The sequence below is a fragment of the Palaemon carinicauda genome, chromosome 26, assembly GCF_036898095.1.
Source record: "Palaemon carinicauda isolate YSFRI2023 chromosome 26, ASM3689809v2, whole genome shotgun sequence".
Lineage (NCBI taxonomy): Eukaryota > Metazoa > Arthropoda > Malacostraca > Decapoda > Palaemonidae > Palaemon > Palaemon carinicauda.
Window position 1 is genome coordinate 28603742 of NC_090750.1, and position 17121 is coordinate 28620862.

Sequence of the window (17121 nt, forward strand, 5' to 3'; positions counted from 1 at the left end):
CGATTAGTGACAAAATTTGGAAGAGTGTTTAAGAGAAGGAAGTTGAGAGTTAATGTGGGTAAGAGTAAGGTTATGAGATGTACGAGAAGGGAAGGTGGTGCAAGGTTGAATGTTATGTTGAATGGAGAGTTACTTGAGGAGGTGGATCAGTTTAAGTACTTGGGGTCTGTTGTGGCAGCAAATGGTGGAGTGGAAGCAGATGTACGTCAGAGATTGAATGAAGGTTGCAAAGTGTTGGGGGCAGTCAAGGGAGTAGTAAAAATTAGATGGTTTGGCATGAATGTAAAGAGAGTTCTATATGAGAAAGTGATTGTACCAACTGTGATGTATGGATCGGAGTTGTGGGGAATTAAAGTGATGGAGAGACAGAAATTGAAAGTGTTTGAGATGAAGTGTCTAAGGAGTATGGTTGGTGTATCTCGAGTAGATAGGGTTAGGAACGAAGTAGTGACGGTGAGAACGGGTATAAGAAATGAGTTAGCAGCTGGAGTGGATATAAATGTGTTGAGGTGGTTTGGCCATGTTGAGAGAATGGAAAATGGATGTCTGCTAAAGAAGGTGATGAATGCAAGAGTTGATGTGAGAAGTACTAGAGAAAGGCCAAGGTTTGGGTGGATGGATGGAGTGAAGGAAGCTCTGGGTCATAGGAGGATAGATGTGAGCGAAGCAAGAGAGCGTGCTAGAAATAGGAATGAATGGCGAGCGATTGTGACGCAGTTCCGGTAGGCCCTGCTGCTGCCTCCGATGCCTTAGATGACCGCGGATGTAGCAGCAGTAGGGGATTCAGCATTATGAAGCTTCATCTGTGGTGGATAATGTGGGAGGGTGGGCTGTGACACCCTAGCAGTACCAGCTGAACTCGGTTGAGTCCCTTGTTAGGCTGGGAGGAACGTAGAGAGTAGAGGTCCCCTTTTTGTTTTTGTTTCTTTGTTGATGTCGGCTACCCCCCAAAATTAGGGGAAGTGCCTTGGTATATATATATATATATATATATATATATATATATATATATATATATATATATATATATATATATATATATATATATATATATATATATATATATATATATATATATATATATATATATATATATATATATATATATATATATATATCCAGTATTCCAGTATGCACCTATTCTTTGTCTAAATTTCTAAATGACACAACCCTTTCTATTTTGACATCTGATTTTTGTGCAACTTTATATACTTTTCCTTTGTTAATAGTATTCTTCACTTCCTTCTATGATTTTAGCTATTTATTCATTCTACTGGAGTATAATGTTTTAGATCTTTATACTAATTTCTTTTTTCTTGGCTTTTCCTTCCTCGATTTAGATAGTTCTATTTTCATCTTTAATTGTTCCTACCTCTCCCAAATCTTGCCTGTATTTTCTTTTCTCTTCTCTTCTGCAGTTTTGTAGATTATTTTCTCCCTCTGGCGTTTTCTTCATCCTGTAAAAACTTTGCGGCCTTCTCTCTTTGCATATGCTACCATTCTCTTTGTTCTATAATGCTCACTAGTTTGGTGTTGTCATCTTCTTTCAATCTTCTGGCTTTACTCCTTTAATACACAGATGTTTGAACATCTTGTCACTATTACTTTGATTCTGTTTACTTATTTTTTTTTTTTTTTACCACTTGTCCTCCCATACACATCAGCTGTTACTGTTACCATAATCTCTTCTCACGTACTCCAGACAATCAATTTGCTTATCTCTTATCTCTGGCTCTTTCCAATTAACATCTATTTTTTTTTTTGCCTACTCCTCTTTCAGCTCCCAAGGTTTGATTCTCCTATTCCTGGCTAACTTATACTTTTCTTTATTGATTTAAAACTAAAAACTGTTGCTGCGAGTATTGATTTACAATAACCTTAAAATCTTTATCATTTTCTTGTTTTCCTTCCAAACCAAAACATTGTTGTATTTTTGTCTAATTTTATCCTTTGTTATATTACCATATAACTTCTATTTCCTCAAACTGCTTGTTCAAGACTACCAGCTTCGAGGAATTGTAACAATCTTTCACCTTCCTGGCTTCTTCCGAAACCTTTTTTTCCTTCTATTCCTTCAAATCCACCAGAACTCTCACTTCATCCTAGTCAAAGGGCAAATGCGAAAATGATGTGTCAAATGTATATATATATATATATATATATATATATATATATATATATATATATATATATATATATATATATATATATATATATATATATATATATATATATGTATATATATATATATATATATATATATATATATATATATATATATATATATATATATATATATTCATATATATGTATACTTTTATATATATATATATATATATATATATATATATATATATATATATATATATATATATATATTTATATATATATATATATATATATATATATATATATATATATATATATATATATATATATATATATATATGTATTCATATATATGTATAATTTTATATATATATATATATATATATATATATATATATATATATATATATATATATATATGTATATATATATATATATATATATATATATATATATATATATATATATATATATATATATATATATATATATATATATATATATATATATATATATATATATATATATATATATATATATATATATATATATATATATATATATATATATATATATATATTTTGTTTTTTTGTTGGGGGGGGGGGGCTCAGGCCATGTCGTCCTGATGGAAGTTCCTTCATTAGTAGCTTCCTAGGTATCTTTGACTACAGTGATATATCCCAGAGAATTTACCGAAGGTATCCAGAATTCTAACTCCTGGAGCGAATATCCCTTAAAATTCAAAAAGGGATATCGCGTATATCAGAGGACGTATTCTTGACATGTCTCATAGCTATCTACACCCCTAATAGCGTTTTTGCTTTGAGAGGGGAAAGTGGCAAGAATATAGGAGAGTCGTTAAAGAGGCGATTCTCTCGACACTCCTACTGTACTGTAAATAGTGCGCCGAATCGCCACCGCGAGGCGCCACCAAGCCATTCTTTCGTTGGTAGCTTTGCGGACCGGTGTTATCCCGTGTTATCTCTCACTAATTTGGAAGTATTCATCGATATGATGCCTTCACTAGCTTCATCAGCTTCTGGAAATTTAAGTAATATCTTTGGATTGCGTAAATATAAGCTCTTGCCAGTTTTACTCTTCAATTGAGATCGTAATTAACGTAACAAGAGCTGTTGCCAGCCGGATGGCGTCATGGACGCACTAGTTCTTCTTGTTCATTTAGTTAGCAAGAACGATTTCCCGGCATTATTTCGCTTTAATAACTTTAGCTTTTTAGATATTTAGGTAGGGAATTTTATATTATGTCATTGTTATTGTGGATTTGGCTATTTATGATCGAGCCTCACGAGTGCTAGGCTTTCTAGCTTAAGCACCTACACACTTCGTGCATGATATAACCTTCCTGGTAAGTTTTAGTGAAGCTAAGGCAATATATTATACAATTGAGATATTACTGCATAACATTTTCCTCTCCAAGATAGTACACAAGAGAATTTCGGTGAACGATTTTCTATGCTCCTAGACTTAATAGATTAGGGGCTTTAGTATACTTTCTTACATGTCCCTCATTGCTCTTGTATTGTCTTTTAAGGGGACACTGACACCTCTTATACCTTTTAAGTCGATACTATCTCTAACGAGATCTAAGAGCAATTCCCCTTCCCTTTGATCAGCTTAGGCTACCCTCAGTTAACTTTGCTGCGAACTGTGTTCTGGCAAAATTTACTGGGGTTTTTCGTCTCTTTCTCTTAACCACTGACACAGTTTTGAGCTGAGAATGGAAAATCAAAGTAAAGTTTGTGTTAGGCATCATACTGTCTTGGTGAAATGGCTTCCCATGTCAGGTGATGTTGCCGTTCAGGAGGCTAGCCCTCCATAGGCCATACTGGAGGTTCATGTATATAAATTTCCTCCTTCCTCGGTCTGGCAGACAGTCCTGTACTAGTAGATCTTAGTATGAAGAAATGATTTCTTCCTTACTTAAGATCCCTGGTACGAGATTCTGTTCTCTTGTGAGATTGTGTCCTATGGCCGTTTTCTCACTTTACTAACCTAACCCGGGGAAATGATTTTTCCTACTTGAGGTTACCTTATGAGATCAGAATCCTTCAAGTTAGGTAATGCTCTAGGGTTTTACCTTACTTATAGGACTTTTACCCCTTCCCCACTGTCTCTTTTGTGTTGGATGAACCATCACCCTTCTGGCCATTGTTCTACATTTGACCCCACGGGTAATCTATAGAATTGGCCTGAGGTTCCCTGTCTGCTGCCGGCTGGGCCGGCTGCCACCAGGTACCCTCATTTAATTGAGTGTGCTCTCCAGTCCTCCCTTGGACTGCCTTCCATACCCCCATATGAATGGGATATGGTTGATTGGAAGCCCGAATATAATTCCCCCTTCCACTTGCACCCTCTTTCGGGATGTAGGCCGGAAAGGCTGTGCCTTTGCCGTCCCCCATCCTCTCTTTCTCTCTGCCTTTCCATGTACTGGGCCGGCCGCCGGCAGCTAGTAGCTGTCATCGGCCATGTTGGGTGCCTGTCGGCCGGCAGTTACTCTGCCGCCACTTGCCGTGGGTGTCGCTGATCGACAACCCAACGACAATGAACATACTATGATCGGCTGCCGAAAACGGCCAGCTGGCAGCCGGCCACCCAAAATTCATATAGTTACCGCCGGTTGCCATCGGTTCCTACTTGATAGATGGATCCTTTCGGCTGCCGGCGGGCAAAGCTGCATCTGCCGACCTGCCACCCACTACTTTGAAAACAGTATCTGTTTCAAATAGCCAAGATTAGGCCCAGCATATGTCGGCTAGGCCGGCATATGCCGGGAGGTTCGGCATATGTCGGCAGGCCCGGCATATGACGGCAGGCCCGGCATATGCCGGCAAGCCCGGAAATACTGGCGACATGCCGCCGCCAGTCATTGCTGTAGCCCAAAAGTTCTCCAACCTACAAGTGGTTCATGGGCAGCCAATTGTGGGACCATCACTTTTAGGGAGTGATTCTCTCTACCAATTAATGGTTATTATCCATTAATTTAATCCCCTATATTGAACATGGAAGATTGTGTTAAGAAGACACCTTATATCCAAGGATATTATCTTCCCCTTGAATTCATTATGAATCTTTAGTTCAATATTGGAGGAGGTCATAGCAATGGGCTGGACAGGAAAAACATGCAGGTATTTTTCCTACTTTCTAGCTTACTCTATCCAAGCTAATATTAATTAAATATTAATTGAATATTAATTAAATATTCATTGAAATATGTATACTGAAATCTAAGAATTTCATCGAATACTTATAGCTTTTCTTTCTTTACAGGAGGAGCATCCCGTGTGCGGGAACAACTTTTGCAGGGTCCGTAGTAAGATCTTCTACTTACATGTGCAGGGCCCATTCTCACTGCGCAGTCACCAAAGGGGCTCTCAAGCACTGGGACCCACAGGTATATACCGTTTGTGGTAAATTGATCAAAGAGGCTTTTGATGATCAAAAGTCTACTTAGTCTAGGGATGCAGCAAGGGACACGTTGCGAAAATGGGTCAGGGGGTTTCAGAAGAAGACAACTGGCCCATACCTTCCTAATGAGAGGATGAGGGAATGTCTCTTCCCTAATGCATCTGCGGATGCAATTGTTCCCCAGGCTCAACCTGAGATCCCCTTAGTTCAGATTCCGGTAGAACCTGACGTTTTGAATGCCTTTCCGAGAATCCAGTCAGAGGACAACATGTCTGTTGTCTCGGAGGAGACTGAGAACAATCTCCTAGTGGATGAACTGGAGCAGGAGGATGAGATACCTCCTGAGACTGGAGTCGAGATAACCAAAACAATTTAAGTATCATCTGCAGCAGTGACTGAACCGACGCCTTCGACTTCTTCCACCGCACTCCAGTTGGATTCCATTACAAGTACGCTACACTTGCTACTGTCCATGGTGCAGGACATTCAGAAGAAATCAGTAAGAACCTTAAGGGGATAGCCGTATATTATGAACTTAAAATGCACTAGCGAATTAACAATAGCTAGCCCTTCCTTGTCTATTACTGCATACTTACTTTTGGAAGTTCTCAGTTTTCGAGAATAGAAAGCTATCGGGAAAAATTTTTATCATATTGCTGAAGCAATACCCCACCTACTCCTAAGTCTGAGGCATCTGTTGCAATGAAGAATTCCTTACCAAAGTCAGGAAATTTTGAGATAGGAGAACTACACAGTTCATCTTTCAAGGTATTAAACGCCTGTTGATGCTGCTCAGACCATATGAAATCTACGCCCTTCTTCGTAAGATCAGTTAAGGGAGCGGCTATTATTGAATAATTGCGTATAAAACGCCTGTAATATCCACTACAACCCAGAAATTGCTGTATTTCCTTGACATTAGTAGGTATCGGAAAGTTACGGATAGCCGACACCTTATCATGGACTACTTCAAGACCTTGGCTTGACACCATAAAACCCAAATATATCAATTCTGTTTTGAAAAATTCACACTTACTAATCTTTACCCTTGAGTTATGTTGTCTTAGTCTCTGTAGTACTAGTTCTAATTTACGTAGATGTTCTTCTAAGGTGTTGAAAAAGATTACAAGGTCGTCCATATAGGCATGCAATATATCCCCTAGCAAGTCTCCAAAGACTATGTTAATCATTCATGTAAATGTTATGGGAGCACAACGTAAACCAAAAGGCATCCGTAAAAATTCATAATGTCCCCTGGCTGTTCTGAAGGCTGTGTATGGGATACTATCTTCTTCTAATGATATCTGGTGAAAGCCTTTAAGTAAGTCCAAACTGATAAAATATTTATTCTGACCTAACAAAGACAAAATATCGTCAGTACATGGCACTGGGAATCGATCATTGATCGTCTCCTCGTTTAGACGACGGAAGTCTACGCAGATACTCCATGTTCGATCTTTTTTCGGTACAACTATTAATGAAAATTATAAGGGCTGTTCAAAATCCTAATGACTCCATCTTCTAGCATTTTACCTACTTCATCATTTATTTCACTCTGGAATTTCATAGGGAGTCTGTACGAGGGTACATAGATAATTTGCTGCTTGTCCTTTAACCTTATTTGATGCTCGATCACATCTGTTTTTCCTAAGGATCCATCCGTAGTGGAAAAAACATCATGATATTTAGTTAAAAGTCCAAAAATTTTCTGCTGAATTTCTTCGTCTTGAATGTCTTTATTGATTTTACTTTTAATAGATTACAAAAGGGATTCATCCACAACTGATTGAGCGTGATTGATTTCAGCAACGGTAAGAATATGATATTTATAATCTTCTACATCCAAGGTATGTTGATTTTTGTGAATTACTAAAGTGGTATTTAAATGATTACAGACTTCAATATTACATCGTTGAGGTGAGCCTACTGTATAAATAGCTTGTGTGACACCCAATCTGTTAGTTTTCAAAGTGTCGGGAAGGATTAATATTTCAGATCCCGGTAATGTTTTCTTTACTTGCAATATTAAATTCGATGGTACGTTTGGCTCGATAGATTGTGTGAAAGATGATATTACGGGTGAACGAGAATTCTGCTGGGTCGCGTATATTATTTCTTTATTAGTGAGAAAAGTTATTGGTTCTTCAACATATGTTACGGTTACATTTGTCGTCTCCTTTTTATCCAAAACTGATTTTAAGGTATTAGAAGACTTATAGAATTTTCCTTTGATATACACGCCGTGCTTGGCAGGGGCTAAGATAATGTTTTGATTGCCCATAGATGGGTACCCTATAATTACAGCTGGATACATATCAATGTTTTGAAAAACAAAAAATGTATCGACAAACGTGCGCTTACCTACCTTGAACTGAACATGTCTTATGCCTATTACATTTAATTCATTATTTCCTATACCCGAGAGTCTCACTCCGGATTTTTCTATCGGAAAGTTCGAAAACAACAAATGATGTGTCCTCAAATCCATGATATTACGTGGACTACCACAGTCAAAAAATAACGTAAAGGATTTGTGTTCTAAATTTACAGCATATAATGTTGGTCGTAACTCATTTTGGCTTATTATTGTATGAATTCGTTGCAAATCTACGGGAGCATGCACTGATTTACTCAGTTCGGCCGTGTGTTTCATAGGAAAATCTATTGCCTCACAATGATCTGATAAAACATTAAATTGATTATTCAGTACTACTGATGTTGGCATGAATGACCTTGACCCAACATCACTCTCTTCCCCACTGGAGTTAATTATGTGGTATTTGCTTTGCTCTACACATTCTGAAAATTAGTCTGACCTTGCGAGGTCTGGTTTGACGACTAAGGCTCAGCGTTATTCGAAGAACTGCTTGGGATTCTGAACAACATTGACGTTTGGCTGTTTCTTCTTATTAAAATGAGGATTTTTCTTTTTATTTCCATATGGAACTGACTGTGGAATTGACTGTGTATTTCTAGGATTCTGTTGTGTCTTACGCGAGTAGCACTGACTATATGAATGAGTCGAACTATTAGGTATCGAACAGAATTTCATTCTGCAGTCCGCGATCAAGTGACCTTGACGTTTGCAATTATAACACGTCATTCCCGCAACTTGACTATTATCAACTACATTTACTTGTTGTGGCTTTGTTTCATTTTTTGCAAAAACTTGATTTAACATGGGATCAAGGTCAGGACACTTAGACATGTGTTTCTTTATCTGTTTATATACATCCAATTCCGTACTTGCAGGCGTTAACTTTTTATCAAAACACTGCACTAAAGCTTCAGGCAACATAAGGGTCATGCAAGTTAAATACATTAATCGTAAAAAATCTTTCACGGAGATGTTATCTCTAGTAACCCATGTGGAATTACCTAAAATATCTTGATATTCATTAAGCCTATCAGCTATGAGAGCTGCTCTCTGAATAACATTAAGCCGAGTCATAGTGGCTTGATTAAGTGTATTTCTTAACGTTAATACTACATCCAAGGCTTCTTCACCCCCATAGACCTAACTTTGAAATCATCCCAGGTAACTGCTTCTTGAAATGAAACACCTCTTAAAAACGCACTCGCATCTCCCTTGGAAAAATCTATAAAACTTATAGCTTCTTGTAATTGTACAAAAGGGTCTACGATTTGTTTGGCATTTAAATGGGCATCGACGGATGAAATCCATGACTCCACATTTCGAGGCAAGAACCCATTAACCCGACCCTGAAAAGGAAGGATTGCGGAGCGAGCATTTACAAGTGTCACAATCGGGAGAGGGTTACTCGGTCCTGGGGCTGGGCTCACAGGGGGCATCATGTTTACGGTATTTGTTTTCCTATATCTTCGACCCCTTGCAATTCTATCAAAATATCTATAGAAATACAGACGTCCACTGCGTAAATGCATAAGCACTTAATGATAAAGATTATAACAAAATTCCCCAAAACAATGATACTAATACAAAGATATTTCCCGAGAATTTCTGAAAGAAAACGAAACACAAAGATATTTCCCGAGAATTTCTGAAAGAAAACGGAATTAGCACAAAGAGAGAAAAAGATTCTAGATGAGAATTCGGAGTTGAACACAGTTTCCTTTAATGAAAGGAAAATAGAAAATTAGCAAACCACCCACCCCAGTAATAATGGACTAACGACTCGTGATAACTATACCTCACTGTTCAATACTGAAATGAATAAGAAATGTACTTAGCTTATTTGGTGTTGTGTGATGTCGTCATTTCCTCTCTCTCTTGATGTTTGGGTGAATATTTTCGGTACGATTTCCTCTCTCTCTCTTGCTGTTGGTATGAATGTTTTCGGTCCGACTTCCGTTGAATGTATTGCTTCCTGGATATGTTTTGTAAGCGTTGAACGTCAGTCCCTGGTTTTTTTTAGGATGTTGATTGAAGATCTAGTTCATCAGTTTTTATATATAACATTCATTAAATGTTTCATTCTTCGATGGACTATGATACTTAGTAAAAATTGTAGATTCATTACTGTTGATTTCTTGAAAATCTTTCTCTGGTGTTTAGAATTTTATTCGCTGATTTTTGAAGATCTTTCTCTGATTCTTAGAGTTTAATTCGTTGATTCTTGAAGATCTTTCTCTGATTCTTAGAGTTTTACCGCTTCCACCATTTATTAGTGTGCTCCCGTCTTTAACATACATTGAGTATGTTAGTTGGGATGTTACATCTTCAAGTAAAGTCAATCAAGTTAACTTTAACCCTGGATAGGTACGCTCCTCGGACACCCCTTTAAGGGTATACTCGGACGCGCGCGACCCCTACGCCAAAAAAAAATTCTTTAAAAATCAGTTTTTGCAGTAACCTCCTTTTTTCTTTTGCCAAAAAAACTTCAATGAATGCTTAAAACAACTGTAAAGATAAATACTATTCATCTGCAGAAAAACTATTTATTATAAATATTTTAAAAAATTAAGTAGAAAAAAAAAGACCTTACATAAAAATTCATAAAAAAAAACTTTATACATATATACACAAATCCTTTTAGGAATTGATTCTTGAATGTTTGAGACACATCTTGATGTATTTTGGATGAAGTCAGACCCATGGAGGTGAAGATCTGAAATGAGAAAAAAGGGTAACTTTTTTTGGCCAAAAAAATTTGTCCAAATTTCATGAATTTTTTTGGGTACCCAAATGGAATAGGAAGTGGCTAATTTGTTTAGGGAATAAACATATGTTATCCTAAAATAGAAATATGTAAAAAAATCTTCATTATTTTGTAAATTACATTTATATCAGGGGCCATATCTAAAGGTAATTTTTTGAGTACTTAGAAATTTTGTAAAAAAATACATATATCTAATAAATATGATATTTATGCAGGTAAAAATATACCAAAATATCACAAATTCTATAGGGAACAAGAATATATATAGATAGGGCAACTCACGCTTCGGATATGTCCAAAAAATGGCCGCCAACCACACTGACTCAGACTCCCTAATCTGCCACTTGAAATGTAGGAAGGGTATATCAATTTCAAGGTGTTATTTACTAATCTAATTATTCTTGGATATGCATAAAAATTGTATGGTGGGTTGCTGAATAATTGTCGATTATTTTACGACTATAAAATTAAAATTCTGACCCCAAAAAAAATTTTTAAAGGGAAATAAAATCGAAAAAAAGAAAAATGTAAAACAATATAACATTTTAGCTAAAAAAATTTGATGATATTCAATCAAAAAAGAAGTAAACAAAATTTTCCGACAAATAAACATCTAGAGGAATCATTACACTGTGATAGTTCCTTAGTACGTACTAATTTTGAAAGAAATGGGAAAAAACGAAAAAGTGGCAATCGCAGGAAAATCGAACACATACCTATATATACGCCATATCTGGCTAAAAATAAAGATAGGCATGGGTAGCCAGATCACCTAGAAATACTTTCCAACACTATAAAAATACAAGTTTTGCGACACTACTTGCCAATTCCTTACGGTAACATGACTAAGCAAAAAAATGCAAAACAAATAAAAATGGGCACTCGCGGAAAAATGGCCAACATTCTAATATACGGCATTTCAGAAAAAAAAATTTCAGCCACGTACTAGGCAAACCATCAAGGCACATTTTCCGACAAATAAACATCTAAATGAATCATTACTCTGTGATAGTTCCTTAGTACTTAGTAATTTTGAAAGAAATGGGAAAAAACAAAAAAAAGGCAATCACCGGAAAATCAAACACATACCTATATATACGCCATATCTGGCTAAAAAAAGATAGGCATGGGTAGCCAGATCATCTAGAAACACTTTCCAACACTATAAAAATATAAGTTTTGCGACACTACTTGCCAATTCCTTACGGTTACATGACTAAGCAAAAAATGCAAAACAAAAAAAAAGGGGTACTCGCGGAAAAATGCCCAACATTCTAATATATGGCATCTCAGATAAAAAAAAGACATGCACGTGTTAGCCCAACCATCAAGGCACACTTTCTAACACATAAACATGAAAAAAAAAATCAATAATATACGGCAAATCCTTACTACGTAGTAAATTTTTACAAATATAGAAAAGAAACAGAAATTGGTACCCGCAGTTAAATACCCAATATACCAATAACTACGTCGTATCTGAAAAAAAACAAAGTCACGCATGGGTAGCCAGATCATCTAGACACACTTTCCAACACTAGAAAAGCAAAAGTTTTACGACACTATTTGTCAATATCTTATGGAAAAATGACTTGGCAAAAAAATGAAAAAAATGAAAAGGGGCACTCGCGTTAAAAGGCCCAACATTCTAATATACGGCATCTCAGATAAAAAAAAAAAGACATGCACGTGTTAGCCCAACCATCAAGGCACACTTTCTAACACATAAACATGAAAAAAAAGTCAATAATATACGGCAATTCCTTACTACGTAGTAAATTTTTACAAATATTGAAAAAAAACAGAAATTGGCAACCGCAGTTAAATACCCAATATACCAATAACTACGTCGTATCTGACAAAAACAAAGTCACGCATGGGTAGCCAGATCATCTAGACACACTTTCCAACACTAAAAAAGCAAAGTTTTACGACACTATTTTGCAATATCTTACGGAAAAATGACTTGGCAAAAAAATGAAAAAAAATTAAAAAGGGGCACTCGCGGTAAAATGGTGCTCGTGGTGATGAACAACATTTTAACTAAAAAAAAAATCATGCACATGGTAGCCAAAAAATCCACCAAGACTTTCCACAACTGATAACCTATACAAGTTGCACCATTCTATGACAATTTCATAATGCGTAATAACTTTGATAATTATGCAAATTACCTTAGAAGGGTAAACTCGGTCGCGCTCGACCACGATGCGTCTCAGAAATCGGGGAAGGAGTACAGCTACAGCAATGCACATCTGGACACTACTAGAGCGTGTAGGCGAGACACCTACTGCAGGTCGATCACCCACAAATTCAGTCACGGGGGTGAGTCACGTGAGAAAAGCCTCTTTTTTTTGATGCTCGGGGTCGCATACGACCCACCATACCGTTCCAGGGTTAAAATGGTTTATTCTTTAAAAACAACAGTGTTAACATCTCCATCACAGGAGTATAGCTGGTTTGGTCGGATGACCATTCCATATGATGTATTGATAAGAACTGGGTAAAATATCGATATCACAGATATCGTATAGTCAGTTATCTCAGCATTTAAACACAGAATGTAAACTAAACATTAGTATTGGAAGACACCTGCATCTGGTGGCGACACAACTCTTTCTTTCGGTTCGTATATGTGTTTATTCTTCATAAAAATGTATCATTGCTGAGATCTGGTATTCGCATCCTGATATGATGTGTCTAACTACAGCACTTCTTACACTAGCTTCTACTTCACAATAACCTATTACGTCATGTGTTTTAAACAATTAATATATGATTACTACATAATATATATATATATATATATATATATATATGTGTGTGTGTGTGTGTAAGTCAGTGAGCAGTAGAAATTTTACTTTTGTGTACACGAAAACGTATTTTCCGCCGAGAAAGTAGACTAGCCTGTTATCCTCCTACATTTGTATAAATTGAGGATACTTTTCCTTAGCATGGAACATTTTTCTTTATTTCATCTGGTAGGTTTTGCTCTACTTCTTTTATTTTCCTAATTTTTTTTTTTGTAAAATCAAAGAAAAAAAAATATGACCTGTATAAAAAAATAGTAAGCTAACATCGATACAGATCTGCCTTTTAGAGCAATTTTCTAGGATCCAAGTAATCCATTTTAATATATCAAATTTATTATATAAATATTGATCGTTCTAAGTAAGAATAAAAAGATTATTCTTTTCTTTCATCTCTCTCTCTCTCTCTCTCTCTCTCTCTCTCTCTCTCTCTCTCTCTCTTTTCTTCTTATATAGAAAATATTTTTCCAAAGTTTTCTTAAGTGTCCCAATTGACCTCATAAAAATTTCGAAACCTCATTTTCTTTCGAGAAAATAACCGAAGTTTGGAACACGTGGTGTCAGGGAAAAGTCCAGGAAAAAGTGAAAATTGTGAGCAGTTCTTTAATAAAGCGAGCATCTATGTTCCACCTATAATGAATCTGAAAGACCAATAAAGCAACTCATTTGCTCCCCCCCCCCCCCCTCTCTCTCTCTCTCTCTCTCATCTCTCTCTCTCTCTCTCTCTCGAAAAACCACAGATCGTGAAGGTAATATCAACTACACTAGGCTTGGGTAAAAAAGTCAAGAACTGTGATAAGGTTCTGCGCAGCAACAAACGCCTGTTGTTTAAAACTGTCTAATGGTGACTTAATCTCTATCAATGCCATCTTTCATCATGCATGACTGACTTGACTCTATAAGAAAGTGGAGAGGGTCGGTTGTGATATCACTGAGAGTCATAGCATGCAAGGGATGCAAGAACATGTTTCCATTGTATATATTAACTTTATAGAAGATAACCATGGTGAAAGGGAGTCGCTATCAATGGCTCAGTTGACAACCCTTTATGATAAGCACATTGTTCCTCTTGGCGTTCCCGACATCAACTGCCATACTACACGTCTTAAAAAAAGACATTGAACGCATGATACAAGATATCAAAGCTGTGAAGATTTTCCGTTACTAGTTTTTCTTGTTTTCGACGATGACCAATTTAAAGCTATGGTTAATTTGGAAGAAATATATCAAGTAAAGTCACCACCCAGCTCATAGCAGCCAAGATTCTCAGTTGAGAATATTTTCAAAAGCTACAAGCCTCTTGTGCATGCTTCTCGGTGGACCATCTGTCGACCATCCACCTCCTGGATTTAGAAGTCCAATGTTGCAACATCTATTGGGAAGCAGATAATTTTCTACTCGGTTGCACGGACTTGACCAGAAGGATTTGTGAGCTAGATAAGTACTTCAATAAAAGGGGATTGTTAGGGATACAGATACAGAGAATTCATAACGGCTATTAACTTATCGGGGGCCTTATCGTCCATGTACTTCAGAGAGGCGAGAATATAATATTTAATACTATAGTATCCTTTTCACAATACCAGGAGGCTGATAACCATATTTTTAAGAGAGTAGTGTATATGCAGGTTTGTATTAGGAGTGGTAAATGTATGGACCAAAGATGAAGGAAAGATTGTTTCAAGAAGTTAGTAACGCTTTTTAGAGCACCATGCAACACATATAATTTTCTATTTTAAGTACATCTATGCGAATCTGGTGTATCTTTATTTAGTATTTTTTTCCAATATTGCGGGACTTCAGTATGCTATGTTATTATCTATATTTGGATCAGTGTATCATTTCGTACAACACCTATCCAATTTTTTTTTATCTTTTATTGAAAAAATACTTGCAACATCAAAGAACGCTTTCCCAAGACAAGTAAAATTCATAGAAGTAATACATAACATATAAATATATTGATTATTTTTACCTTTTATTCTTATACGTGTAGCTCTCTAGAATATATTTTATTTAAAAGTAAACTTTACATAAATACTGCAGGTCTTTTTTTTTATTTTTCCTTTTATTAAAAATATATGATTGGGTCAAAAAAATGGTTTCATGTATATTTTATATATACAGTAGAAACAAAAACACATCACAACTCTTGCAAATATGTCCTATAAAGTAACTTTATTCCTAATTCTTCATTTTACAATAGCATTAAATAAACCTTTTTCGGTAAAAAATTTGTCTAATTTATTTTAATAAACTTAACTCAATATAAACTTTGTTTTTGACATTTTATTCTCTATATAAGCAATCAAATTTGGATCGTCTCAATATTATCAAAGATCGACCAGACCATATTATATAAAAGACATATACAATACTACTATGAGATTCAAGGCCTCTGTAATACGGTTTTTTCGCAATAACTTTTTTTCTATGAATTTCATAAATATAACGCTTATTCAGAATGCACATTATATCTACACATAAATTTTGACTATATTCTGCATTACGTAGGTTGAATAAATTTGGTACTTTATTAAGTAAAAGTGACGATTTTTGAAGACGGGCCAACTTACTCAGAGAAAAGGTTTCGAACGAACTCGTTACGTAACTTATGACGGCATTTCTTCTCTCTTTCTCGATCGATGATTGGATATACGTAACGAAGGCTATACCTCTGCCAACAATAACACAAAAGTGTAAATAAAAGCAAAGCAGTACACCTTTATGAACTCTGAAACCTCTCCACTGAGAATTGTCATAATGAACAAACGAACAAAATATGTTAATAAATACAAAAACACTTCGATTATTAGTCTAACTCCCAGAATAAGTTTCCTAAGAAATTACAGTCTACTTTATAGGTCACAATCAGATTGACAAGGTGTATGGATTAGTTGGTAATTTTCAAAACGTAGTAGACCAGCTTGATTTGATAACTGCTATATCCAATGTCCAGTAATTTTTATTTATTGTCTAGCTACCTACGTATTTACTGTAAAAAAGAAAAAAAATAAATAAATAACTGGTACCATATTTTGGCTTTAAACCTTCACCAGTAATTATCGTCAGAATGATGACTTCACGAGGCTCCACCCACTTTGGCCTGGTTGTAATTCAGGATAACACTGAAGGCTATCATGGGCATTGTTGGATCAGAAAATTTAAATTCTGGCTATAAAAACACATTTTTCTAGTAGTTGTAAGAGTGGTAAATGATCCTCAAGGATCCCAGCAGTTTGCCTAAACGTTTAATTCATGTATAGTACTGTTACGGCACTACTGCTACAGTACAGTAGTATTACTACGCTAGCACAAATACCCCACCCACATTTATGTATCGTTCCGCCATTCATAAAGTCTTTGTCATATTCTTTCACTGTGCAATAAGCCATGGCCTCCTCAGAAATTAAGTTTAACTTAAGATGATAGGTTATTTAATTAAGCTGACAAATTATGGCAACTGGGTATGTTATTGCCGATGTTGAAGCTAAAGATAAGTATGGTATCATTCCTTCATTGCATTATCATCTTTACTACTATTTGTTTTGCTACATGTAGTAATTATTTTAAAGGATAAATGAATTATGTTCACTTCACTTCTATAAATTCCCATTAGATGTACAAATAAAACT